Below are 22,281 nucleotides of genomic sequence, written 5' to 3'. Positions count from 1 at the left end.
CTTCTCCTTCTTTGGGAATGTTAGTGCCAAAATCCCTGGCTGAGGGCAGCCTTTGGCTCCTCTCCTCCTCACATCCTCGGCTCTGACCTTTCCCTCGGCCCCACCGGGCTCTTCCCAGCCCCAGCCGTGGGTTTTCCAGGCAGGGCCTGGTGTGTGACTGGATCTCCAGGCATGCTCCTGCTCCCGGCTGTCTGCTGCAGGACAGGAGCAGCCTCCAGGCTGTCCTGTCGGGACAGGTCTTCCCTCTTCTCCCACCTCTGGCTCTTCCCCTTCTCCACAGGATCGTGATTCAGAGCAGAAGGAACCCACAGAAAGAGGGGAGAGTGGCTTTTGGGTGAATATCCTTAACATTGCCCACTCTGAGGGATGAACCCTCTGCCAAGGAATGGCTGCTCCTCCCTCAGCATTCCCAACCCGCCTGAATCTGGGGTTTTCCCTTGCTGGGATGCAGCTTTGGGGTTTTTGAGGCAGTGGGATTCACTTTATAGGGAGTGATCATAGGAACCTCAGGTTTATTACCCAAATTAGCTTTTTTGGTGGGAATCAGACACCCCTGCCTGGGCTGGGAAGAAGAAAATCCTGACTGGCGTTCCCAGGGATTGGGATGTGAGCGAACTTTATCCTGGTCTTCTCCTGCCCTTGGCTCCACTGGAATAGGAGACAGCAGAAATTTGTGGGAAGAGCCTGAGCAGCTGCTGCCTCAGTGCCCCTGGAGTGGAACTGTGGCTGTTTGAGGCAGAAATTCCCAGCTGGAATTTCCTAGGTGGAAAATTCCTTTCTTCTGGCCCCGGCATTGCAGCCTGGGCTGTGAAACCCTTCCAGTGCCTCTTTTTGGGAACAGACTGGGATAAATCTGGGATAAATCCCCTTAAATCCATCTGTTCCAAGGGCAGGATATAGGGAAAAGTTGGAAAAAATGGGATTTTGGGGCAGAGCATGATCCAAGAGCCTGAGAACCTGAGCTGAGCATTCCCTGAGTGTCCATGATGCCCAACCCCATCCCCTTCCCTGCTCGGAGAGACCCTGCTCCAAGGAATCTTCCTTTCTATGGAAAGGCAATACCTTGAGGGATGTAAAACCCCAATGGGGAATTCAGTCCTTGCTGGGATTGGTTGGGAATTTTGCTGTTTGATGGGGCCAAACCCCGTGTCCAGCTGGGGGTTGATGAGGTGATCCGAGTGTCCTGGCCCCTGGAGTTTGGATCCCTTTGGATCGTCCGTGGCTCAGCTGATGGGGAAGGTCCATCTCGGGAGGGATCTCGGCAGCATTCCCAGGCTGCATCCCTCAGGTGCCTGAGCTTGGGAAGCACAGCAATTCCCAGGGGGAAGGGTGGCTGCAGCCAGCTGGGGGTGGAAGATGCACCTTTGTTTTCTTCATGGAATCATGGAATGGTTTGGGTTGGAAGTGCCCTTAAAGCCCAACTCATCCCAAACCCGTGGCAGGGACAACTTCCGCCATCCTAGTGTGTTCCAAGCCCCATCCAACCTTTTGTTTCCCAGGGCCTGGATTCACCTCATCCATCTCCAGCATCCCTGGCAGTGTCCAAGGCCAGGCTGGAGGTGCTTGGAGCACCTGGGATAGTGGGAGGTGTCTCTGCCATGGCAGGGGTGGGAATGGGATGGGATTTAAAGTCCCTTCCATCCCAAACCATTCCATGATTCCATGGTTGGGAAAAGGCAGCTCCCGACAGAGGGGATGCAGCTCCTGCTCATCCCTAAGGGAATGCTGGGCACACACGGCTTTCAAGGCCATCTCCCGGACATTTCGGCACCAAAACTTCCCCGTGGCCACCAACACAGGCAGAAAATCCCCAGGAACGAAAAACCCCGGGCGGGATCCCGCCCATCCAGACCCCGAGAGTGGTGGAGTCGCAGCTTTCCCGCCCAGCTCCGGTGCTCCCTGGACTCGGGAGAGGTTTGGGAGCTCTGCCTGCAGGAGACCAGAGCAGCCCGGGGCCTGCGGGGACACGCAGGGGTCGATAGGATCTGGCTGGGGTCTGGCTCCCAGGTGCTGGAAGGAGGCTTGGGATGAGAAGATCTTTCAGGTCCTTTCCACCCCAAACCTGAATTCCGTGACTCATCCTCCTCTGGTTTCATTGGAAACCCATCCCAGGCTTGGACACGGAGCAGGGAATGTGTCAGGGCTGGCCTTGTGGGGTTACCGGGGCGAGATTTCCCCAGCCCAAACCCTCAGCCCTGACCCTGTTTCACACCTGCTCGGCTAATTCCCAGCCTTGGGATGCTTTCCTGGGGATGGGCTGGAGCAAAAGCCCCGGGGCTGTGTCTATCCCAGCAAATTAAGCAGTTCCAGGGTTCAGACACCGATTATCCTCACAGTTTAATTATTAAATTATTGCCCAGGTGATTCTCGGGCACGGCTCCGGACTGTGCCTGGAGCATTCCTGAGGGGCAGGATGGATTTGGCTCCCTGTTTTTGTGGAGGTCATCCAGTGGGTGAAGGTTTGGCCTCACCAGGTGTCCTCGGGGCTGGAGGATGATCCCAGACTCTTCCATGACCCATGAAGACGTGCCATGGCTAGCCAGGCTCAGCTTTCCCAAACTCAGGTCTTCCCAGCTTGGATTGTTTCCAAACGTGCAGCCCCAAATTCCTAAGGGAGAGTCATTAATTCTAATTACAAATATTAATTTGCATTATTTAATTTTTTTTTCCTTTTTAAATTTCCAGAAGGCTTCTTTTTGCTGATTAAGGCTGTGCCTGGAGCAGCTGGGATTGTCACCAGGGAGGGGCTCCATTCCTGGAGCAAAGACAGGGAGAATCCCTCTTTTTTTGAGAATCCCCCAGTTTTTCTGACTGATTTCCACCTGGGAAAGGAGAGTTTGGAGCAGCCTGGTCTAGGGGAAGGCGTCCATGCCCATGGATGATCTGTGAGGTCCTCCCAGCACAAACCATTCCATGAAAACTGATTCCTTCCCAAAACTGTGATCCCACGGTTCCTGTGTCAGCTGGCACTGGAAAAACCTCCATCGTTATCCCAACCTCCATCGTTATCCCAACCTCTCCTCCCCTCCCAGCGCCCTCCTGCTCCCTTGGCACTTTTGATCCGCCCCGTCTGCCCGGGAGTGCGATGGGCGGGGGAGATTTGCATGCTGGAATTCCAACCAGGAAGTTCCCCGGTGCGGGAGGGGACGGATTCCTCCCCTGCTTTGGGGTTTGTTGGGATTTTATTTGTTTTTCCGGTCGTCTGGGGGACAGCCTTGCGTTGTTTCCCCTTCCAAAGGCGCTACTGGAAAGCAGGTGAAGGTGACGTGGGACATCCATGACCCTGGGGTGACCCTGCCCGCGTTCCCAGATGGATAAGCCTGTGACTAAGCACATCCTGGCTTTCCTGAGACACACCCAGCAGCTTGGATCCTTCCTAAATGTTATTTTCTAGCCTCTCTCTCCCCACCCTCCTGGGGAAATTCCTCCCAAGGAAAGCTGAGGGTGTCTGGGGGCGACGCTGAGGGAATCACCAAAAACGATGGAATAGGGAAGGTGTGAGCTGGGAATGCTCCAATCATCCTATTTATTTGGTGCCAGGGATCCCACATTTTAGGCTGTGGTGCTGGAGCCAGTCTGGAATTGGGCTACTGGGAGACCAGAGGTGCCTGGGAATGGTGGCCAGGGAGGGAAGATCTGAAATTCTGCAGTGGTTGGGTGAGGAAAACATTTCCCAGTGGCTTCCAAATCCATCACAGTCTTCTGGAATGTTCTCTGTGCCCATCAGGAATTGGCTGGAATGGGGTCCAGAGAGGTTGGGATTGAGGAGGATGGGCTGGGGGTGTTGGGGCCGCAGCATCCCCAAGGTTGGGCAACCAACAGGAGGGGGCTGGGCTGGAGCAGGGCCTGCCCAGGGATCCTTGCACAGGTTGGGAATGGGCTGGAAGCTCCTCCAAAATCCATCCCAAATCATCCTGATCCTGCTGAGCACAGGCAGGAGCCGGTCAGATCCTCCGTTTTGGGGTCAGGAGGTGGTGGCAGCTGCTGCCTGGTGGGAAGTTGGGATTCCAATCCATGAACAAGTGGCTTTAAATGTCTCCTTTGGGGTTTTCTGCATTTTTGGATCAAACCCAGCTCTTCCCAAAACTGGGGACAGTTCATGGATCAGCTCTCATTCCCACCTCTACACGTGGGTGTCCCCCAGCAGAAATTCTCCCTTCCCAAAACCAGGAACTGAGCAGTTAGCTGCACCTCTCGTGAAACCTGTGGCTCTCTGGCTGAGATCGGCCATGAGGCCCCTCCAGTCTCAGCTCAGTGACAAAAATGAGGCCCCTTCTGTCCCCTCTGAAGGGGTTCCAGCCCCTTCTGTCCCCTCTGAGGGGGTTCCAGCCAGGCTCCGGCCAGGATTCAGCTCCCAGATTTTCCCACCTAAACATGGAGGGGCAATTCGGGCAGCTCAGTGCCTGGGAGCCCACCTGGCCCCCAGCTGTTGTTCCAGGAGGATGGAATTCTCCAGGAGGCACTGAGTTCTTGCAGTCATGGACAGTCCTGGGATTGCTGAGGTTGGAAAAACCCTCCAGCATCATCCAGTCCAAGCCATGCCCAATCCCCACCTTGGCACTGAGTACCACATCCAGGAATTCCTTGGACACCTCCAGGGGTGGGCAGTCCAAACTTCCCTGGGCGCTTCCAAGGCCTGAGCACCCTTTCCATGAGGAAATTCCTGCTGATGTCCAAGCGGAGACAATGTTCCCTGGTCCCATGCCCAGGAGCGGTGCTGACCCCAGGTGTGGGACGCTGCTGGGGTGGCCCCCGTGGGCTGGGGCTGAAGGTCACTCGTGGTCAGGGAGCTGCTCCCAGCTCTTTGTGCGGTCAGCAAAGCAAAGCCCCTGTTCAAACAGGCTCCTCCTTGGGCAAACAGGGAATGGGAAGGAGCAAACCCTGGGGAGGGAGCAGCAGTGAGGCCCCCGGGGGATGTGGTGAATAGCCTCAATCTCTGGGCGAAGGATTCATCCTGAGGTCTCCTCATCTGGAATGTCTGAGGCTCATTTGGGGGTTTATTCAGGCTGAGGATGTTTAAAGGGGGCGACACCCTCGGTTATCCCACACCAGCGCCCCACTTGTTCCTTAAAATCCTCATTTCCCTTCGTGTCCTCATTCTGGGATATTCCTTGCAGGAAAATGGGTTGGCCTCCTAGAAAAGCTCCCAATTTCCCTTCCTGTCCTCAATCCAGGATATTCCATGCAGGAAAGTGGGGATTTTCTCCTAAAAATCTCCTGGTTCCTCTTCCCATCCTCAATCTGGGATACCCCATGCAGGATAATGGGTTTTGCCTTGGCAGTGCTGGGGCCGTGGTTGGGCTCGATGATCTGGGAGATGTTTCCACCCAAAGGGTTCTGTGATTCCACCACTGAGTGGTGGGGTGGAACCTCTCCCCAGCCTTGTGTCCCTGCCCGTTGTCCATCCCTCCTTCCTCGTGTCCGGCACAGGCACAAACCTCCTCATTTCCATCAATCCCAGATGTGCGGAATATCCCGAGCTGGGAGGGACCCGTGGGGATCATCCATCCAACCCCAGGCCCTGCACCAGCACCCCAAAGTCCCACCCCAGGCATCCCTGGCAGCGCTGTCCAAATGCTCCTGCAGCTCTGGAATTCCCATTCCCTGGGGAGCCTGGGCAGTGCCCAGCACCCTCTGGATGAGGAGCCTTTCCCTGAAATCCAGCCTAAACCTCCCAGACCCAGCTCCAGCCTGTGAAAATCATGTAGAGTCCTCGTGTGTCCTCTGGGACCTTCTGCAGCTCCAATCGCCAGGGCAGGTGAGAAAAAAAGGAGTTTTTTGTTTTTTTGTTTGTTCTCTCCCATTTCTCAGGCCCCGAGGTGAGGCTTTAGCTACAGGAAGGACTTTTTGTTGCGATTTGGACATTTTCAGGTCTGGGGACCTTTGTGAGCCCAGAGCAGAGCCCAAATCCGGCCAAGGATGGCTGAGTAAGACTTAACGATATTGTTTGGGTAATTAGACAAAAAAAGGTCCTTGCCAGGCACCAGGAGGGGTGGGAAGGGCAGAGCTGATGTGGTTGTTAATCCCATAAACCAGGGAAAATCCAGGCAATAACTCCTTTGGGAGCAGCCTGTAAAATGCTGGGAGAGCAGCACTGCTCCCAATCCATCATTTTTAGTGCCAAAATTCCCTGCTGGATTTGTTTGCTCCTCTCCAGGGGGCACTTGCTGCTGGGGACAGGGCTGAGGGGTCACCCCTGGCTCCACACTTCTGTCACCTCAGCTCGGCTGGAGCCTGGAGTGTGGCTGAGGGTGCCAAAATGAAATCAAGGGGGAAAAACACTGGAGAAAAATGATCCCAAGGGTATGATGAGAAGAAATAACACCCAATTCCCTCATTCTTGGGAAGCTGGTGCTCTGAGGACCCCAGATCCTGCTTCCTCCTCTAATTGTGGGTGAGGGGTTTATCCCACACAGCTTTAGATCCCTGGAATCTTCCCAGAGCTGGAAGATAAGTGGTGACTCTCCCACCTGGGATTCACCTGTGGGGTTTTGGGTGGCTGAGTCAGGGTGAGGGGACTGAGGAAGCCGGGACAGGTGAAATGTCCGTATCCAGCCAGAAGAAATGTTTGGGAATCTTGGTGTCTTCCCAGAGAATGTCCTGGCTCAGCCAGGGATTTTCCCAGTCTCCACTCCCTTTTCCAAACCCAGAGTGGATCAGCCAAGTTCATCCCTCCTTATCTTTCTTTCTGCCATGAATTTGGGCTGTGCCGGGCCACGAGGCACTTCCAGGAGATCCGTCCCATCCCGAGGCACAGTCACTTCTGCGGGAGGATGGCTCCTGCCCCTCTGAGCCCTAGGTCTCGGGAGGAGATGCCTCCATCTCCGAGAGTTCCAGGGAATCCCAAAGAGCCATCCTGTAGCAGATGCCTCGTTTATGGATCCACACAGGTGGGATGGACCCCCGCCCCAGCAGCAGTGGGGTCCCAGTGTCACTTTTCCGTTGGGATTCCTCAAAGTTGTTGTCGCCTTCCAGGTGACATCACTTAGATGCCAAGAGAACTCCTCTGGATAGGCACTGTGAGAATTTTCCAGGAGATGCTGATGGTTTTTGGAAGGAATTTGTAACCTCTGGTTGTTCCATGACCCCAGGAGCATCTCCCAGGAATGTCCTTCATGGGAAGAGGCAGGACAGTGTCCAGGGAGGATGTGGGACATCTCTGAGGACAGCAGCAGCTGGATCTGTCCCTCAGCAGCCCAGCGAGGTTTGGAAGGGATTTGAGGGGAGTTTCCACGTGTTACTGGGAGGAAACCTCGGGAAGGGCAGGGAGGATGAAGTGCCTTTCCCAAAACTATCTCCCTTATCCAGAATGGGACCTCTAAACAGGCAGTGCAAGTTGGGAATGTGGGGATTTGGGATAGGGGCTGCGCTTTGGGGCCAGAGCTTCTTTCATCCCTTTAAGATCCTTCAGCCACAGATCATGGAATCATGGAATGTGCTGAGTGGGAAGGGACCCCAGGGATTGAGTCCAACTCCTGGCCCTGCCCAGGATCATTCCCAAGTCTCCCATTCCACCTTCTGCCTGTCTGGCAGGGCTCCTCATCTTTCATCTCCCTCCCTGATGGGATCTCCTGGCATTCATTTGTTTTTTCCTTGTCTCTCCCCACTGCTCTCTCGGAGCTCTGCTTCCATGAAGGAGCAGAGGGAAAGGAAATCCCCCCCAAAATCCCATTTTCCCTCTGCCCAGGGCAGGTGCTGAGTGGGATCCCAACACTCTGCTCGGGTGTGTGGGCCGGGAATCCAGGGAAAAAGGAACAGTAGCTTTTTCTCTCCCTGGCGACGCCGACGTGGTGATCAGAGGAGCTGGCCAGAGTCCTAATGAAGATAAATGAGTATTCCCACTCCTCCAACTCTTCCAGCTTTTATTGATGGGCTGTGGGGTGAAAGGCGAGGGCCGGAATGTTCATTCCAGCCGACGTCATGGGCTGGGGTGGAGGGGAAGGTGCAGGGAAACGCGCCTGGTGCCGGGAAGTTCCTTCACAGTGAGCACGCTCCAAGGCTTTACAAGGCTTTCTCCATTCCTTCCCCATCCATCACTTCCCGGGATCCCTTTGTAAATGCAAATTGCACTTTGATAGGAATAATGCACTGAGCCCCATTAGTGTCGGGTAATGGGGAGGGTGATTTTAACGCCATCCTTCTTCAAACAAGGCACTGAGGAGCTTCTCTGGGGCTGTGTATCAAAAACCCATCTGGGACCGGGCTCCTCCCATCCCCAGCCTTGGCAGGACCTGGGATGGTTTTTATTTTGGGGCTCAGGACTCTGGGATGTTATTTATTTGGGATCGAGGCTCTGGGGTATTTTGTACCTGGGGCTCGGGATTCCTTTGGTTTGGGGTCGGGGATTTGTGGGGCAGCCCGAGGGTTTGGCCCCGTTAATGAGAGCTCGGAGTTCGCCCCCTTCGACCTGGTCCTAGGACAAGGAGTTGATGGCTTTAAACTGGAACTGGGGAGATTTGGATTGGATTTCTTCCCTGGGGAGGAAGAAATCCAATCCCAGGGGAGGAATTCTTCCCTGTCAGGGCGGGGAGGGGCTGGGATGGAAATCCCAAATTTGCTTTGGCTGCCCCTGGATCCCTGGAAGTGTCCAAGGCCAGGTTGGACATTGGGGCTTGGATCCACCTGGGACAGTGGGAGGTGTCCCTGCCCATGGAAAGTGATGTGAATGGGATAGTCCTTAAAGTCCCTTCCCACCCAAACCATTCCAGGATTCTGGGGCCCCTCTGCTCTGGGAGAGCTGGGAATGTTCCCCTGGAGAAGGGAAGGCTCCAGGCAGAACTCGGAGCCCCTTGCAGGGCCTGGAGGGGCTCCAGGAGAGCTGGAGAGAGACTGGGGACAAGGGACAGAGGGACAGGACCCAGGGAATGGCTCCCACTGGGAAAGGGGAGATTGGGCTGGGATCTTGGCAAGGAATTCCTGGCTGGGAGGGTGGGGAGGGGCTGGGCTGGAATTCCCAGATTTGCTGTGGCTGCCCCTGGATCCCTGGCAGTGCCCAAGGCACCCTGGGACAGTGGGAGCTGTCCCTGCCCATGGAAGGGCTTTAAGATCCCTTCCCACCCAAACCATTCCATGATTCCATGGCAAGTCTGTCCCAGACTGGAATGCCTGGATCATGGAATGGTGGCATAACCTGCTTCCTTCCCAGTTTTCCATGTGGGGAAGGACCAGCTGGGATTTTAGGGGGCTGAGATCCCTCATCCCCCAGATCTGTTCCTTCCCAGGCTCTCCCAGGTGCTCCCAGCAGGAAGGAGCTGGCTCAATCCCAGCTCAATCCATCTCCCATGGGATGGGGGCCTCGGGATGTGCAGAACAGCCCCTCAGATCCCTGGGATGTTCCTGCACCACCAAACGGATTTTTCTCATGTCCAGCCTGAGCTCTCCCTCCCAGGGAGAGCAGCAGCAGCTCCAGCGCTGAAATCGGTTAAAGCTGCTGTAAAATTTCAGAAAAAAGGAACATTTGAAGGCACTGAGATCCCCCTACACACTCACACTTTGGGAGGTCAGAAAAAAGTGGCTTTGAAGTGCTTAAAAACAAATCTGGGGCCTCGTTCGTCCTCATTAATGAGATATTTAACCAGGCCCTTTTAATAACTTTTTGAGGCCTGTGCCAAGTGAAAAAAAAAAAAAAAAAAAACAAACACATTTTCTGCTTAAAAGACCTTGAGTTTGGTCTCTTTGCTGATTAAAAGACCACTATGCTCCATGCCTTTTCCCACCTTAATCCCTAAATCCTTGCCTTTTCTTCCCGGTGTCATCATCACATTCCCTCGGAGCAGCTTCTCCGTGGGCATCACCAGGATTTGTGCCAGTGAGGTCAAGGAAAAGAGGTGACTTCTGTCACCTCTCCCCGGTTTTCCACGGGGCTTCCATGCGGGATTTAATCAATCCTGGAGAAATCAGTCCCGCTGGATCCCTTTCCCTACCTGTTTGGGTGTGAATTATTCCTGGGCTGAAGCGGATTTTCTCCAGGAAGAACTGAAATCAAAAACATCCTGGAGCGTCAATCCGCAGCTCCTTCCCAAAGGATGGCCCCAAAGGTGTGGCCCTCCGGCACCTTCCCAGTGGAGCTGGAATATTTAGAGCCAGTCAGGAACATCTGAGCAAGTCCCAGCGTGGCTCTTCTGAACTCCGGGGTGGGAACCACCGATTCTGGGGGTCCTTGACTCCCAAAATGAAGGATTTGGGAGGGAAAAGTCCTTTCATAAATCAAGCGTGGAGAACAAAGGAAGGGAACATGGAAAGCAGAGCAGGGACTTCCCTGTTTCTTGAGGAGCAGAAGAAGAGGGATGGGGATGGCAGTGTCGTTAAAGTGAAATCCCGACTGGAACGACAAAAGGAAAAGAAATTAAAGCCAGATTTGTCCCCCTGGGCCAGAGGAAGGAGGATCCCGTTGGATTTGTTTCTCCTTTCTTGTTTCCTTCAAAGCCAGGAGATCAATTGTGGGCCTTAATGAGAACCGTCTCGTGCCAGAGGTGGACAATGGAGCGGGACAGGGACATCCCAGGGATTTTACAGCAGCTTGGAGCATTGGGATACATCCCTGGAAGTGCCAGCCCATCCTTGGGAGTGCCAGCCCATCGTCTCTGGGCTTTGTGAGTATCCCGGTGCTGAGCCCGAGCGGGGAGCACTGGTGGCAATTCTCAGCTTCATCTCAGGGGATGAAGTGTGTGTGGGTCCATCCTTGGTCCCACACCTATGTTGGGATCTGGAAACTGGGGATCAGGATCTGGTTTTAAATCCCCCATCACTGGGCTGTGGTGCTTTGTGAGTATCCCGGCGCTGAGCCCGAGCAGGGAGCGCCGGCGGCAATTCCCATCCCTGATCCTGGATCTGGGAAAGCATCTCGGCCCTCCTGGAGGCCCTGGGGGAGACAGGAATAGCCTCAGGGCTACAGGGATGGCCTCATGGAGTCGGGAACTGCCTCACAGTAATGGGGATGGTCTCAGGGAGATGGGAATGGCCTCAAGGAAATGGAGATGGCCTCAGGGAGATGGGAATGGCCTCAGGGCCACAGGGATGGCCTCATGGAGTTGGGAAGAGCCTCATGGTAATGGGGATGGCCTCGGGAAGCAGACACTCAATTCATGGCTACATCGAGGCCCCATCTCCCACGCCAAGGCAAGAAGGACACAACGGGGGATAAAATTCCCGATCATCCTGGGAATCATCCCCATCTCCCGCTCCATGGGCAGCAGCAGGAACTGGGAGAACCTGGACAAGTCCTGGTGCAGCAGAGCCTCCCAAATCTGCGCAGAGCCGCCTCTTCCGAGGCCTCCGCACCGGACCCTGGGGATGAATCTTCTTTCAGAGCGAATTCTTTGCTCTGTCACCCGATCGGCCTTGATCCTGGAGCTCCAGCCGGAAAGAGGGACCTTTCAGGGCAGGTGAGGGGGAGGGCTCTGCTAATCACCTCGGGCTCTTAATGAATGCAAATGAGCTCTGGCCAAGGGGGTTTGTGCTAGGAGGAGCAGGTACCTCCTCATTCCCAAATGTTAACAACTTCCTGCCCAGATCCCTGGAAATCTCTGGGCAAAAGATTCATCCTGAGGTCTCTTCATCTGGAATGTCTGAGGCTCATTTGGGGGTTTATTCAGGCTGAGGATGTTTAAAGGGGGCAACACCCTCGGTTATCCCACACCAGCGCCCCACTTATTCCTTAAAATCCTCATTTCCCTTCGTGTCCTCAATCTGGGATATTCCTTGCAGGAAAATGGGTTGGCCTCCTAGAAAAGCTCCCAATTTCCCTTCCTGTCCTCAATCCAGGATATTCCATGCAGGAAAGTGGGGATTTTCTCCAAAAAATCTCCTGGTTCCTCTTCCCATCCTCAATCTGGGGTATCCCATGCAGGATAATGGGTTTTGCCTTGTAGAAATCCTGAAAATGGCTCAAATTAAATACAAATTTTTTTTCCTGAATTTTAACTGTGAGCATGGATCAATTTTGATTTTAAGGAAATTTTCCAAAAAAGAAATTAAGTTTCTGTGATTTTTCTTTAAAGGAAAGGAAGTTTCTGTGAGTTTTCCTAAAAAGAACAGAAATTTCTGAGTTTTCTGAAAAGGAAGGGAAGTTTCTGTGAGTTTTCCTGAAAGGAAAACTAAACTCTGTGAGAGGAATGGGAAAACCTCCCTGGAATTTGGTGATCCTGAGGATGACCTGGAGAAACCTTTCCTGTGTGTTTCGGGATGTGGAGAAATAATTGGAGCCAGCATCACCCAGGAGTGATATCCCAATTTATTCCATGGATTTCCATGGGGCTGTTGTGTTTCCTTGGATCCAAGAGGCCCCAGCAGTGGTTTGGAAGATCCAGAGTGGTTCTGTTGGAAACGGGATGAAGGATTTTGGGAAGGGAAGGAACGGAGCCACGGTGCTTTCAGCTTCATTCCCCATCCTTAAGGGAAGTGGAAAATTCCCCCAAACTTCCCAAAACTTCCAGGAAAAATTTGATCTGGAAAACTCTTTTCTTCCTCTTACCCAATCCCTTCCTCACTCACAAACTTCCCTCACTTTTTCTGGGAATGGAGAAGAAAATCCCTTCTTGCTTTGATAAAAATCCCACTTATTCCATATGGAACAGGCTCCCATCCTTCCCAATCCCACTTTTCTGGGCCACCTCTTGTCCTCAGGGTGACATCCTTGCTCCAGGGCCTCATTCCAGAGCTTTTTCCCTGTTTTTAAGGCTCCTTGGTCTGTGGGGTGGGTGGGGGTTCCCTCACCCAGGATAGGCCCAAAATTCTGGCTGTTTGAGCCAGAAAATGGGAATTTTAAAAAGATCACAAAGGGAAAAGTGGAATTTCAGGAGTTCTTGAGGAAAGAGGAGCCCGGGGCTGGTGTCCAAGGGCACCGAGCCCTTTGCTTCGGCAGCAAATCCCACCTGGAATTTCCTCTGGATGAGGTTGGCATTTGGGGCCTGGTTCCTCTCCTTTCTTTCCTCCTCCCTTTTCCCTGTTTTCCAAATGTGTTCAGCAAGGAAAACTGTTGGGATTCAGTTGGATGAGAGGGGAGCCATGGGCAGGTGAAAAAGGCTCGGCCCCGGCCTTGAATCCATGCTCCACAAACACTCTTGGGATTTAAAACCGCTTTTCCCAAGGATTTTGTGATGAGTTGGGAAGAGGGACGGGAGCAGAGAGGTGGAAGGGAGCAGGTGGGAATCTCTAGCACAGGGAAAAGGAGGGAAATTTAGGATAATGGGATAAATCACAGCCCTCTTCTCAGGGAGAAAATCCTGGATTTGGAGAGAGCAAACATTGGAATATTCCCATTCTGTGGGTCCTTAGAGTTGCCTCCTTATCCAGGTTTTATATTCAAATATTTGGGATATAAATAATGTTTTAACCACAAGTCCAAAATCCCATTTTTAAAAATATCCATGGATATTTTATCCATGGATTTCCCCATCTTGCATTCCCTGGAATTTTGTGTTGGGATGAAGGGAGAAAGTTCCCTAGGATTTATTTTCCTTCCGGAGCGGGGGAAAATGGTTCTCATTATGCCTTTGGAATTTTCTCCATGGCCTGGAGAAGAGTGGAGGCTGGAATCTCACAAACCCCTCACATCCCGCATTTTTGGGGGATTTATTGGTATATCCAGGCCAGGGAAAAGCTGGATGGGTTGGAAAAAGGGTTGAAATTTGGGAGGATGATTTGCTGGTAGCAGATTTTTTTTTAAAAAGGAAGATTGTTCAGAAAACCAGGATAAATCCCAGGCAGTGGTGGCAGGTTGGGATTTAAAGGAGATTTTTTGGGGGGGATGTTTGGCAGAGAAAGGGAGATAAAATAAATTATATTAACTAAATATTTTTTTTTTTTTTTTAACGGGATACTCAGGAAAAGGATCTCTTCTTCCTGAGGAGACTTCCAAACTAAGAGACCTTAAGAAAAATCTCTGGATACCTGGGATTATTTGCAGAAAATATTCCCAGTTCCATCACTGCTCATCCAACCCAGATGTGAGAGGAAAATCCTGCCAAATTCTTCTAACTGGGGAAAAAAAAAAGGGAACAGAAGCTCAAAACTTTCCCTGTGCAGCCCCCATGGGGATTTCTGCTGGGAATTTGGGATTTGGGATGCTCCAAGGGGATTGTTGCCTTGGGATTGGGTTTGGAGGAGGAATTGAAGGAATTTGGGGAGGAAAGAGGTTGAGTGGCCACAAATTGCAGGAAAAGGGATTGGGAATGGGGATAAATTGGGTTGGGCTCCATTTATTGTGAAGCCCCAAACCAGAATTAAACCCCCTGGAGTAAAATTCCACTGAAAACCAGCAGGAAAATCCCATTTTTAGAGGGATTTCTTTGGATTTGGGTTGGGTTTTCCCTGGAGCATCTTCCTGAGGGCCCATCCGGAGTTGGGGTCGGAGCAGCCCCAGCCCGGCCACTTTTGGATTTGTAAGAGATCAAAAGTTGAGTTTTGGGGTTTTAGTGGGGTTTTGGTGGGATTTTAATGGGATTTTAGTGGGGTTTTTCCACGGCTCTGCTGCGTCCCCCCTCTGGCGGCACCTGGAGCGCGCCCAAGGCGCGTCCGTGCTCCTCTGGAAAAGGCGGATGCACAAAAAGGGGGAATATCAAAATGATCTCGTTTCTGTCTCTCCTCGGTCTCCTATGGAACAAAGGACAGATGGGAACAAGAAAGGAAGGAAAAAAGCATCACCTGTTCCCATCCAGTCCTGGAGCGATCCGGTCATTATCTCGGAGCTTCACATTTCCAAAGGGGCTTCATTTTCCTTTGAAACACTGGCATTTTGTTAAAAAAAAAAAAAAACAAAACAAAAAAGAAAAAAAAACCCACAAAAACCAGGAAAAAATCTGAATTTAGTCATTCTGACCCCCCACCCCTGCAATCCAAAGGGATTTTCCATGCTTTTCCCCACAGCCCCGAGTTTAACACCTGGGAAAAGAAAGTAGGAAGGAAATCCAAGGGAAAGAGAAAGAAAGGCCCCCCCCCAAGGGCGGCTTTTCCCCGATCTGCATCCGACAAAAGCCTTTGGTTTTCTGTCATTCTTTTCATTTCCTTGCTGGCTCCCCCAGTTGTCAAAGCCCTCAAGAAAATGCACTTTAGCTCTTTGTCCCCAAATGTAATTTGATAAACTCCAGGCAGAAACATTTGGGTTTCGGAAGCTTTTCAGAAAAAAAAAAAAAAAAAAAAAGAGGAGAAAAAGGGGGCGAAAAAAAAAAGAGGGTGGAAGAAGGGGAAAAGGGGGGAAAAATAAGAGGGCAAAAGGGGAAAGTAAGAGGGTGGAAAAGGAAAAAATAAGAGGGGGAAAAGAGAAAAATAGAGTGGGAAAAATGAGAGAAAATAGGGGGGAAAAGAAGAAAAATGAGGGGGGAATGGAGAAGAAAGTAGGGGGAAATGATCAAATAATGAAAGGGAAAAAGAAGATAAAGGATAAAAAGAAAAATGAAAAGAAGGGAGAAATGAGGGGGAAATAAGAAAAAAGGTGATGAGGGAGAAAAAGAAGACTAAAAAGAAGGGAGAAAATGAAGGGGAAAATGAGGGGAAATAAGGAAAAAAAAGAAAAAATAGATAAAGGGGGGAAAGAAGGAAAAGAAGGGACAAAATGAGGGGGAAAAAAAGAAAGAAAAAAGGGATAAAGAAGAATAAATAAAATAAGGGACAAAAGTTAGGGAGGAGAAAGGGGAAAATAATTTAAAAATAAGAAAAAGAAGAGGGGAAGAAAGAAGGAAAAGAAGAGAGAAAAAAAAAAGAAGGAAAAGGAGAGGGAAAAAAAAAAAGGGAAAAGGAAGGAAAACGCCCAGGAGGGGTAAAAGTATGGGAGCCCCTACTGAAGAGTCTTTTGGAGCCTTTGGAATTTAAAAAGCGGGATTTTGGGAGCGGGGTGATGGAGCCAAGGCCGGAGTCCTGGGGAGGGAAGCTTGACATTGTCATCATCCCTAAATCCTTGGGAATCCTCATTTTCCAGTGGCACTTTCCCCCCTGTGGGCGGGGACCACCGTGGCTCCCACGCTATAAAACGCTCCAGGTTTTCCCGGGAGTGGGAAGCGGCCGCCGGGGCCAACTTGGACTTGGAGGTTGGGTAAGTGGCGAAAATAAACTTGGATTTTCTTCCCAGGGATTTTTCCAGATGGGGGTTAGGGGTTTGGGTTGCTGCCGCATCCAATCGCGCCCGAAATCCTGGAATATCCGTGGCACTTCCCGTGGCATTTCCCAAGGGGGTGGTTGTTGTTTGTTCATCCAGAGGGTAGGAAAAGCGGTGATGACAATTCCCAAATTTCGGTGCAGGGATGGAAAGGCGCCTGGTTTGAAAAATATTTCAGGAAGCAAAGCCCTAAACCAGGAATGAGGGCCTATTCCCAGCTGTGGGAAGTGGTGGAATTCTGCTTCCAGCGGGAGAAGTGGCTCCCAAAACCCTGGCAGAGTTTTGGGGGGGAAAAGAGCAAAATTGAGGAAGGAGCAAAAATTGATTGGGAAGTTTGGGGGGGGTAAGGGGAAAAAATTGGAATTTGGCTGCAAAGAATTCCAGTGGGGAGCTTGGGTGCAAAAAAAATCCAGCTGGAAGTTTGGCTGCAAAAAAAATTCAGGTTGAAAGTTTGGATGCAAAAATTCCTAGTTGAGGGTTTGGATGAAAAAAAAATTGCAGTTGGATTATTTGGGAGCAAAAATTCAATACAATTGGAGGATGAGTTAACAAATGAAATATTTTTGGATATACATCCCTGAGATTGTGGAAGTTGTCCCTGCCCAGGGCACAGGGTGGGAATGGGATATTTAAGGTCACTTCCAATCTGGAATTCCCTGAGTTTCATGTCAGGGTAGGGGTGGGTTTTCCCTGCTCCTCATTATCAGCCTGGAAGGGGCAGTGGTTCAGTTGCAAAGGGGCTGGAGCTGGGATTCCCCTGGAATGTAAAATTCCCTGGATTCTGCCCTCCTGAGCTTCACCTCTGCAGGTGGATGAGAGCGGGAAAGGAGCTTGTGGTGCATCCCTATTGTTAAATCAGCTCTGAAGCTGTTGATTAATATTAATTAATGGAAATAAACCCCACAATCAAAGCGAAAAAACGGGATCAACATTCCTAATGGATCATTATCAGGAAATCCCAGCCGGGAAATTAGAGATATTTGGATGAACTGGGGAGTTTTTAAATTAAATTTTTGAAATTACATATGGGATGAGGTAAAAAAAAAAAAAAAAGTCATGGAGTGAGACACCAAAATTGAAAATTCCACCTCTGCCTTCCAAGTTTTTCCCAGTTTCCCCTTTGGGAATGTTTTGCCTGGATGGAGAAAGGGGGAATTGGGGTGTGGGAGAAAAAAAAAAAAGGGGGATAGGATGTGAGGAAACCTCGGAGAAGGAGAAAAATAAATGATGATTTTAGAAGGGATTTTGTGAAAGGAAAAAACTAAAAAAGGAATTAAAAAGGAATATTACCTGGAAGCGCCTCTGGAATTTTCTCGGGGAATCCAATCTGTCTGCGCGGCCGAGGGGGTGCAGCTGCCTGTGCCAGGGACCGGAAAACAGGGAGGGAATATTCCCACCGGGAGGTTTTGTGTGCAGGGAGAGACTCAAGCACCTCTTTTGGGATGACCTGGGGAGGCAGAGCTTCCCCAAGTTCCCTGGGAATGAGGATATCCCAGGAATGCTGCTCCGGGTGCAACCTCCGGGACTCTCTGCTGCTCTCTCCAGCTGGAATTGAACAGCACTGGGATTTTCAGGAGCTGCATGGAGAGCATTGCCCACTCCTGGCATGGGAAATCCCAGGAAATTTGGGGAAAAAAGGGAATTTTGGTGTTTTATGGCCCAGGCAGAGGGAGACCCTGGAGGGAGCTTTTCCTCCAGGACAGAAATTCCCTGTTTTTCCCAAGGTAAGAATTCAGGGTCTCGTTTGTGTTGCAAAATTGGACTCCAAGGTCCAACCCCGTGGGAAAAGCAGGATTGAACCCCGGGATTTGGGAGTGGCTCAGCCCCAAACCTATCCTGGGGGGATGAGATCCCGGCATTCCCATTCCCGATGGGAAATCTGGTGGTGCCATCGCTCCTCTCCTCTCTGGAATTGTCGCTCTCCCGGTGATTTCTCCACCCCATTTGCGATTTCACGGCCTCTTGGCTTTGTTTGGGGATGATAAAATTCCCCAGGCTCCAGGAAAAATTGGGAATGCCGCAGCTGCATCCCACGGACCCAGCTTGAGCTCCGGGTCCGACCTTGGAAAAGCCTGGATTTACCTCCAGAGGGTGGAGATCTGCTCCAAGAAAAACCCTTTTAACCCCACAAATAAAATTTTTTAGGCTTCCCCACTTTCTCCTTGAATTTCTGGTAGTAGGAAAAGAAATATTAGACATTTCCATAAAATTCTTATGGAATTCCATGCCGGTGGCTCATTCCTGCCCCTTTCCCTACTCCTTGGAAGGGCTTTTCCACACACTTGGAAAGACTCTGGGACAGGAATTCTGCTGCTTTGGGGAGGCCAAGAGCATCCCAGGGATGGATTGGATTTTTCCATGGAAAAGGAAGGAGGAGGGAAGGCCTCCTTGCTGGGAATTCCAGGGGGTGTTTTCCACTGGGGTCAGGGATCATTTTAGGAAGGAGTTTTGGGAAGGCGTTTCCCAAGTGAGGTGCTTGGAGCAGGATTTTTGGGAAGGTGCTTTGGGGAGGCGCTTCAGGAAGTGTTGGTAAGGTTTTTGGGGAAGGCATTTTAGGAAGGCGTGAGGTGCCTGGATCAGGTGTTTTGGGAACAATCTTTGGGAACAGTTTTTGGGAAAATGATTTGGGATGGTGTTTTGGGAAGGTGCATTGGGAGAGTATGAGGTGCTTTGGGAAGATCCTTTTGGGAGTCACTTTGGCTAAGAATTTTGGGAAGGGGCTTCAGGAAGATGCTTTGGGAAGGTGTTTTGGGAAGCTGTCTAGGGAAGGGGAGTTGGGACAGCGTGAGGTGCTCTGGGGGCCACTTGGGGCAAATATTTTGGGAAGACGCTACAGGAAGGGACTCTGAAAAAGTATTTGGGGAAGGTTTTTAGGGAATGTTTTTCAGGAAGGTGCTTTGGGATGGGGAGATTTGCGCGAGAGATTCAGGAAGCTGCTTTGGGAAGGTTTTTTGGAATGTTTTTCGGGAAGGCTTTGCGGGATGGGGAGATTTGCGTGAGAGATTCAGGAAGCTGCTTTGGGAAGGTTTTTTGGGAATGTTTTTCGGGAAGGCTTTGCGGGATGGGGAGATTTGCGTGAGAGATTCAGGAAGCTGCTTTGGGAAGGTTTTTTGGGAATGTTTTTCGGGAAGGCTTTGCGGGATGGGGAGATTTGCGTGAGAGATTCAGGAAGCTGCTTTGGGAAGGTTTTTTGGGAATGTTTTTCGGGAAGGCTTTGCGGGATGGGGAGATTTGCGCGAGAGATTCAGGAAGCTGCTTTGGGAAGGTTTTTCGGGAATGTTTTTCGGGAAGGCTTTGCGGGATGGGGAGATTTGCGTGAGAGATTCAGGAAGCTGCTTTGGGAAGGTTTTTTGGGAAGGTGTTTCGGGAAGATGCTTCGGAGAAGCGACTGGGGCCGAGCCCAGGGACACCCAGCGGGGAGGAGGGGGCGGGACAGGGAGGGGACAGGGGAGGGGACAGGGAGGGGACACGGCCACCTCCACCTGCCGCCTCCTGCAGTGCCCGCGGCCGCCACCGGGTGGGGCCGTAGGGCCGGGAGTGAGCGGCGGCGGCGGCGGGGGCGCGGGGCCCGCCCGGGCTCGGGGGGGCTCCGGGCCCGGGATGCGCCAGCCCCGGGAAGGGATCCCCGCTCCAGAGTGGGGGGGGGATCCCAGCCCGAGGGGACGGGAGTGGGGAGAGGAAGAGTCCCCGCGCCGGGATGCGCCGTGGTGGTGCCGGGAATTCCCATGGGATGTGATTGGGGGGGGGGGTCGGGGAGGGGAGGGTCTCTCTCCCCGGGAATGGGGTGCGGGGCGGGGTATCCTTGGCGCTGGTGACCCCAAGGAGGCGGGAATTGGGATGCTTCGGGGGGACCCCGCCCCGCGGGGGATGCGGGGAAGGGGCTCCAGCCTGGCTCCCCCCCGGGGTCACCCCAAAAATAAAAGGGGTGAGGGGACACCCCCGCCCCCTCTTCCCTGCGCTCCCACCGGGAACAGAGCGGACCCAGGCGGGGAGGGGCGAGGAGGGGGCGCAGGGGAAGGGGGGAACTCAAAGAACTTTTGTTTTTCCTGTAATCTGAAGCAAATGCGTGGCTGCGAGCGGGCGGCCCCGGTACCTGCTGCCATCCCCGCGGGGGGAAAGGGAATTTTATGGGGGTTGGAGCCTCCTGGACAATGGGGACACCCCTGGGAAAAGCGGCGTCACCCAGCCTGGCCTGGGAAGCAGCGGGGAGGGGGAGTAGGAAAATCCAACCCCCCCCCCCCCCCCAATAAAATAAAACAGAGCAAGACCCCAAAATGTGGTGGGGGCACTGAGGAAATCATTGCGAGGTTCATTATCACTGGTAATTAGGGGAGGATGTTAGGATTATTGCAAAGGGAGAAATAATTGAGGGGCTCATTGCAAGGGGGCAGACCCTGGTGGGGGCCAATTCTGTAATGGGGTAAATCTGGGAAATAATGGGAAAAGGAGGGGGGTCAGGATCATCAAAGGGGGAAGGAAATTATTCCCAGGAGGAAATGGTGGAAGGGGAACATCAATAGACAGGGAGAAAATATTGGGGAGGGGGGGAAAAAATCAATTATTGGGATGAATGAAAGTCAGGTGTGGGGGGAAAGCTGTGCCTGAGTGGGGGCAGAGAGGGAAATCACGGACAGGGAAAAATAATTAGGGGATAAACTGGGGGGGAGGGTCATTGAAAAGGGGGAATTGATTGGGGGAAATCCTGTGGGGAAGAAATTTTTGCAGGGGGGGAAGCGTTAAAGGTTAAATATTGGGGGGAGCGAAGAGGGGGCATTGGGTCTTAAATATGGGGGAGAGGGGATGGTGGGCGGGAAATTAGTGAAGGGTTAAATATGGGGGGGAATCACTATGGGGGAAATATCAGGGATTAATCATCGGGGAAATGATCGAGGGTTAAGTTTGGGGGGGGATCATCACGAGGGGGAGTCAGGGTTAAACAGTGGGGGGGTTGTGGCGAGGGGGGAAATGATGAAGGCGTTAAAAGGGGGGGATTTTTGCGAGGGCAAAAATCGAGCGTTGAGTGTTGGCGGGGCAATCAATGATTAAATATTGGGGGGACAATCAATGATTAAATGTTGGAGGGATCTTGTTTTAGGAGAAATAACCAAGGATTAAACACTGGGGGGGTTGTGGCGAGGGCGGGATCATCTAGGGGTTAAATGGGGGGGGGGGGGGGGAATTTTTGCCAGGAGAAAATGATCGAGGGTTAAATATTGGGGGGGGGGGGACAAATCAAGGATTAAATAATGGGGGGAAAACCAAGGATTAAAAGGGGGGGGAGGTTGAGGCAAGGGGGAAATATCAAGGATTAAAGATTGGGGGGACAACCCCGAGGGGATCCCTGGGGGGGTTGTGGCAAAGGGAAAAGGATCAGGGATTAAATATTGGGGGGACAACCCCGAGGGGATCCCTGGGGAGGTTGTGGCAAAGGGAAAAGGATCAGGGATTAAATATTGGGGGGATAATCCCGAGGGGATCCCTGGGGGGGTTGTGGCAAAGGGAAAAGGAGCAGGGATTAAATATTGGGGGGATAATCCCGAGGGGATCCCTGGGGGGGTTGTGGCAAGGGGGAAACCGTCTCGGGTTGAATACTGAGGAGACCATCCCGGATTAAATATCGGGGGGACCCTTGCCTGGGGGGTCCCTGCGGGGGGCTGAGGGTGGAGGGGGAAGCCTCCCGGTGCCAGCAGCGCCTCGCCGAGGGTGAAGGCGGGCGGGGGTCCGGCGGGGCTGAGCCGCGCTCGTCTCTCCGCAGGCCGGCGGCGGCGAAGGAGCAGCGGCGGCAGCGGGAGGAGGAGGAGGAGGAGAAGAGGAGGAGAAAGAGCAGCAGGAGGAGGAGGAGGATGAGGCCGAGCAGAGCGGCGTGACCGAGCCGCGGGCTCCGCGCCAGGGCTCGCACGCTCCAGCGCCGCGTCCCCCGGGCCGGCCCGGCCCCCCCGAGCCTCTGAAGTGCGGGTGGGGGCGCGGGGGGAGCAGCGGCGCTGGCGGCCGGCCCAGCCCCGGCTTCCCCGCCTCTATATAAACACACATTTGACTTTCTTTTGCCTCAAAGCGAACAGTGCAGAGGGGCTTTGCCCAGCAGCCCTGCCTCCTTTTTTTTTTTTTTTTTTTTTTTTTTTTTTTTTTTTTTTTTTTTTTCCCCTTCCCCTCTCCCTCTCTCTCTCTTCTCTTCCTCCTCCTTACAGAAGTCT

The 22,281-nt window shown here is 52.3% G+C and overlaps 1 long non-coding RNA gene across 1 annotated transcript; it reads right to left on the bottom strand.

Annotated features, from left to right (window-relative positions):
• Positions 1-12,176: 12,176 nt before the first annotated feature.
• On the bottom strand, positions 12,177-17,793 carry LOC137473284 (uncharacterized). The gene is made up of 3 exons (XR_010998675.1): positions 17,381-17,793; positions 14,644-14,726; positions 12,177-12,315 (listed from the first exon to the last, which is right to left on the bottom strand). It is a non-coding gene; the product is annotated as an uncharacterized lncRNA (long non-coding RNA).
• Between the last annotated feature and the right edge of the window lie 4,488 nt (positions 17,794-22,281).

The sequence above is a fragment of the Anomalospiza imberbis genome, chromosome 4, assembly GCF_031753505.1.
Source record: "Anomalospiza imberbis isolate Cuckoo-Finch-1a 21T00152 chromosome 4, ASM3175350v1, whole genome shotgun sequence".
NCBI lineage: Eukaryota > Metazoa > Chordata > Aves > Passeriformes > Viduidae > Anomalospiza > Anomalospiza imberbis.
This window is presented reverse-complemented; position numbering and strand designations above follow the sequence as displayed.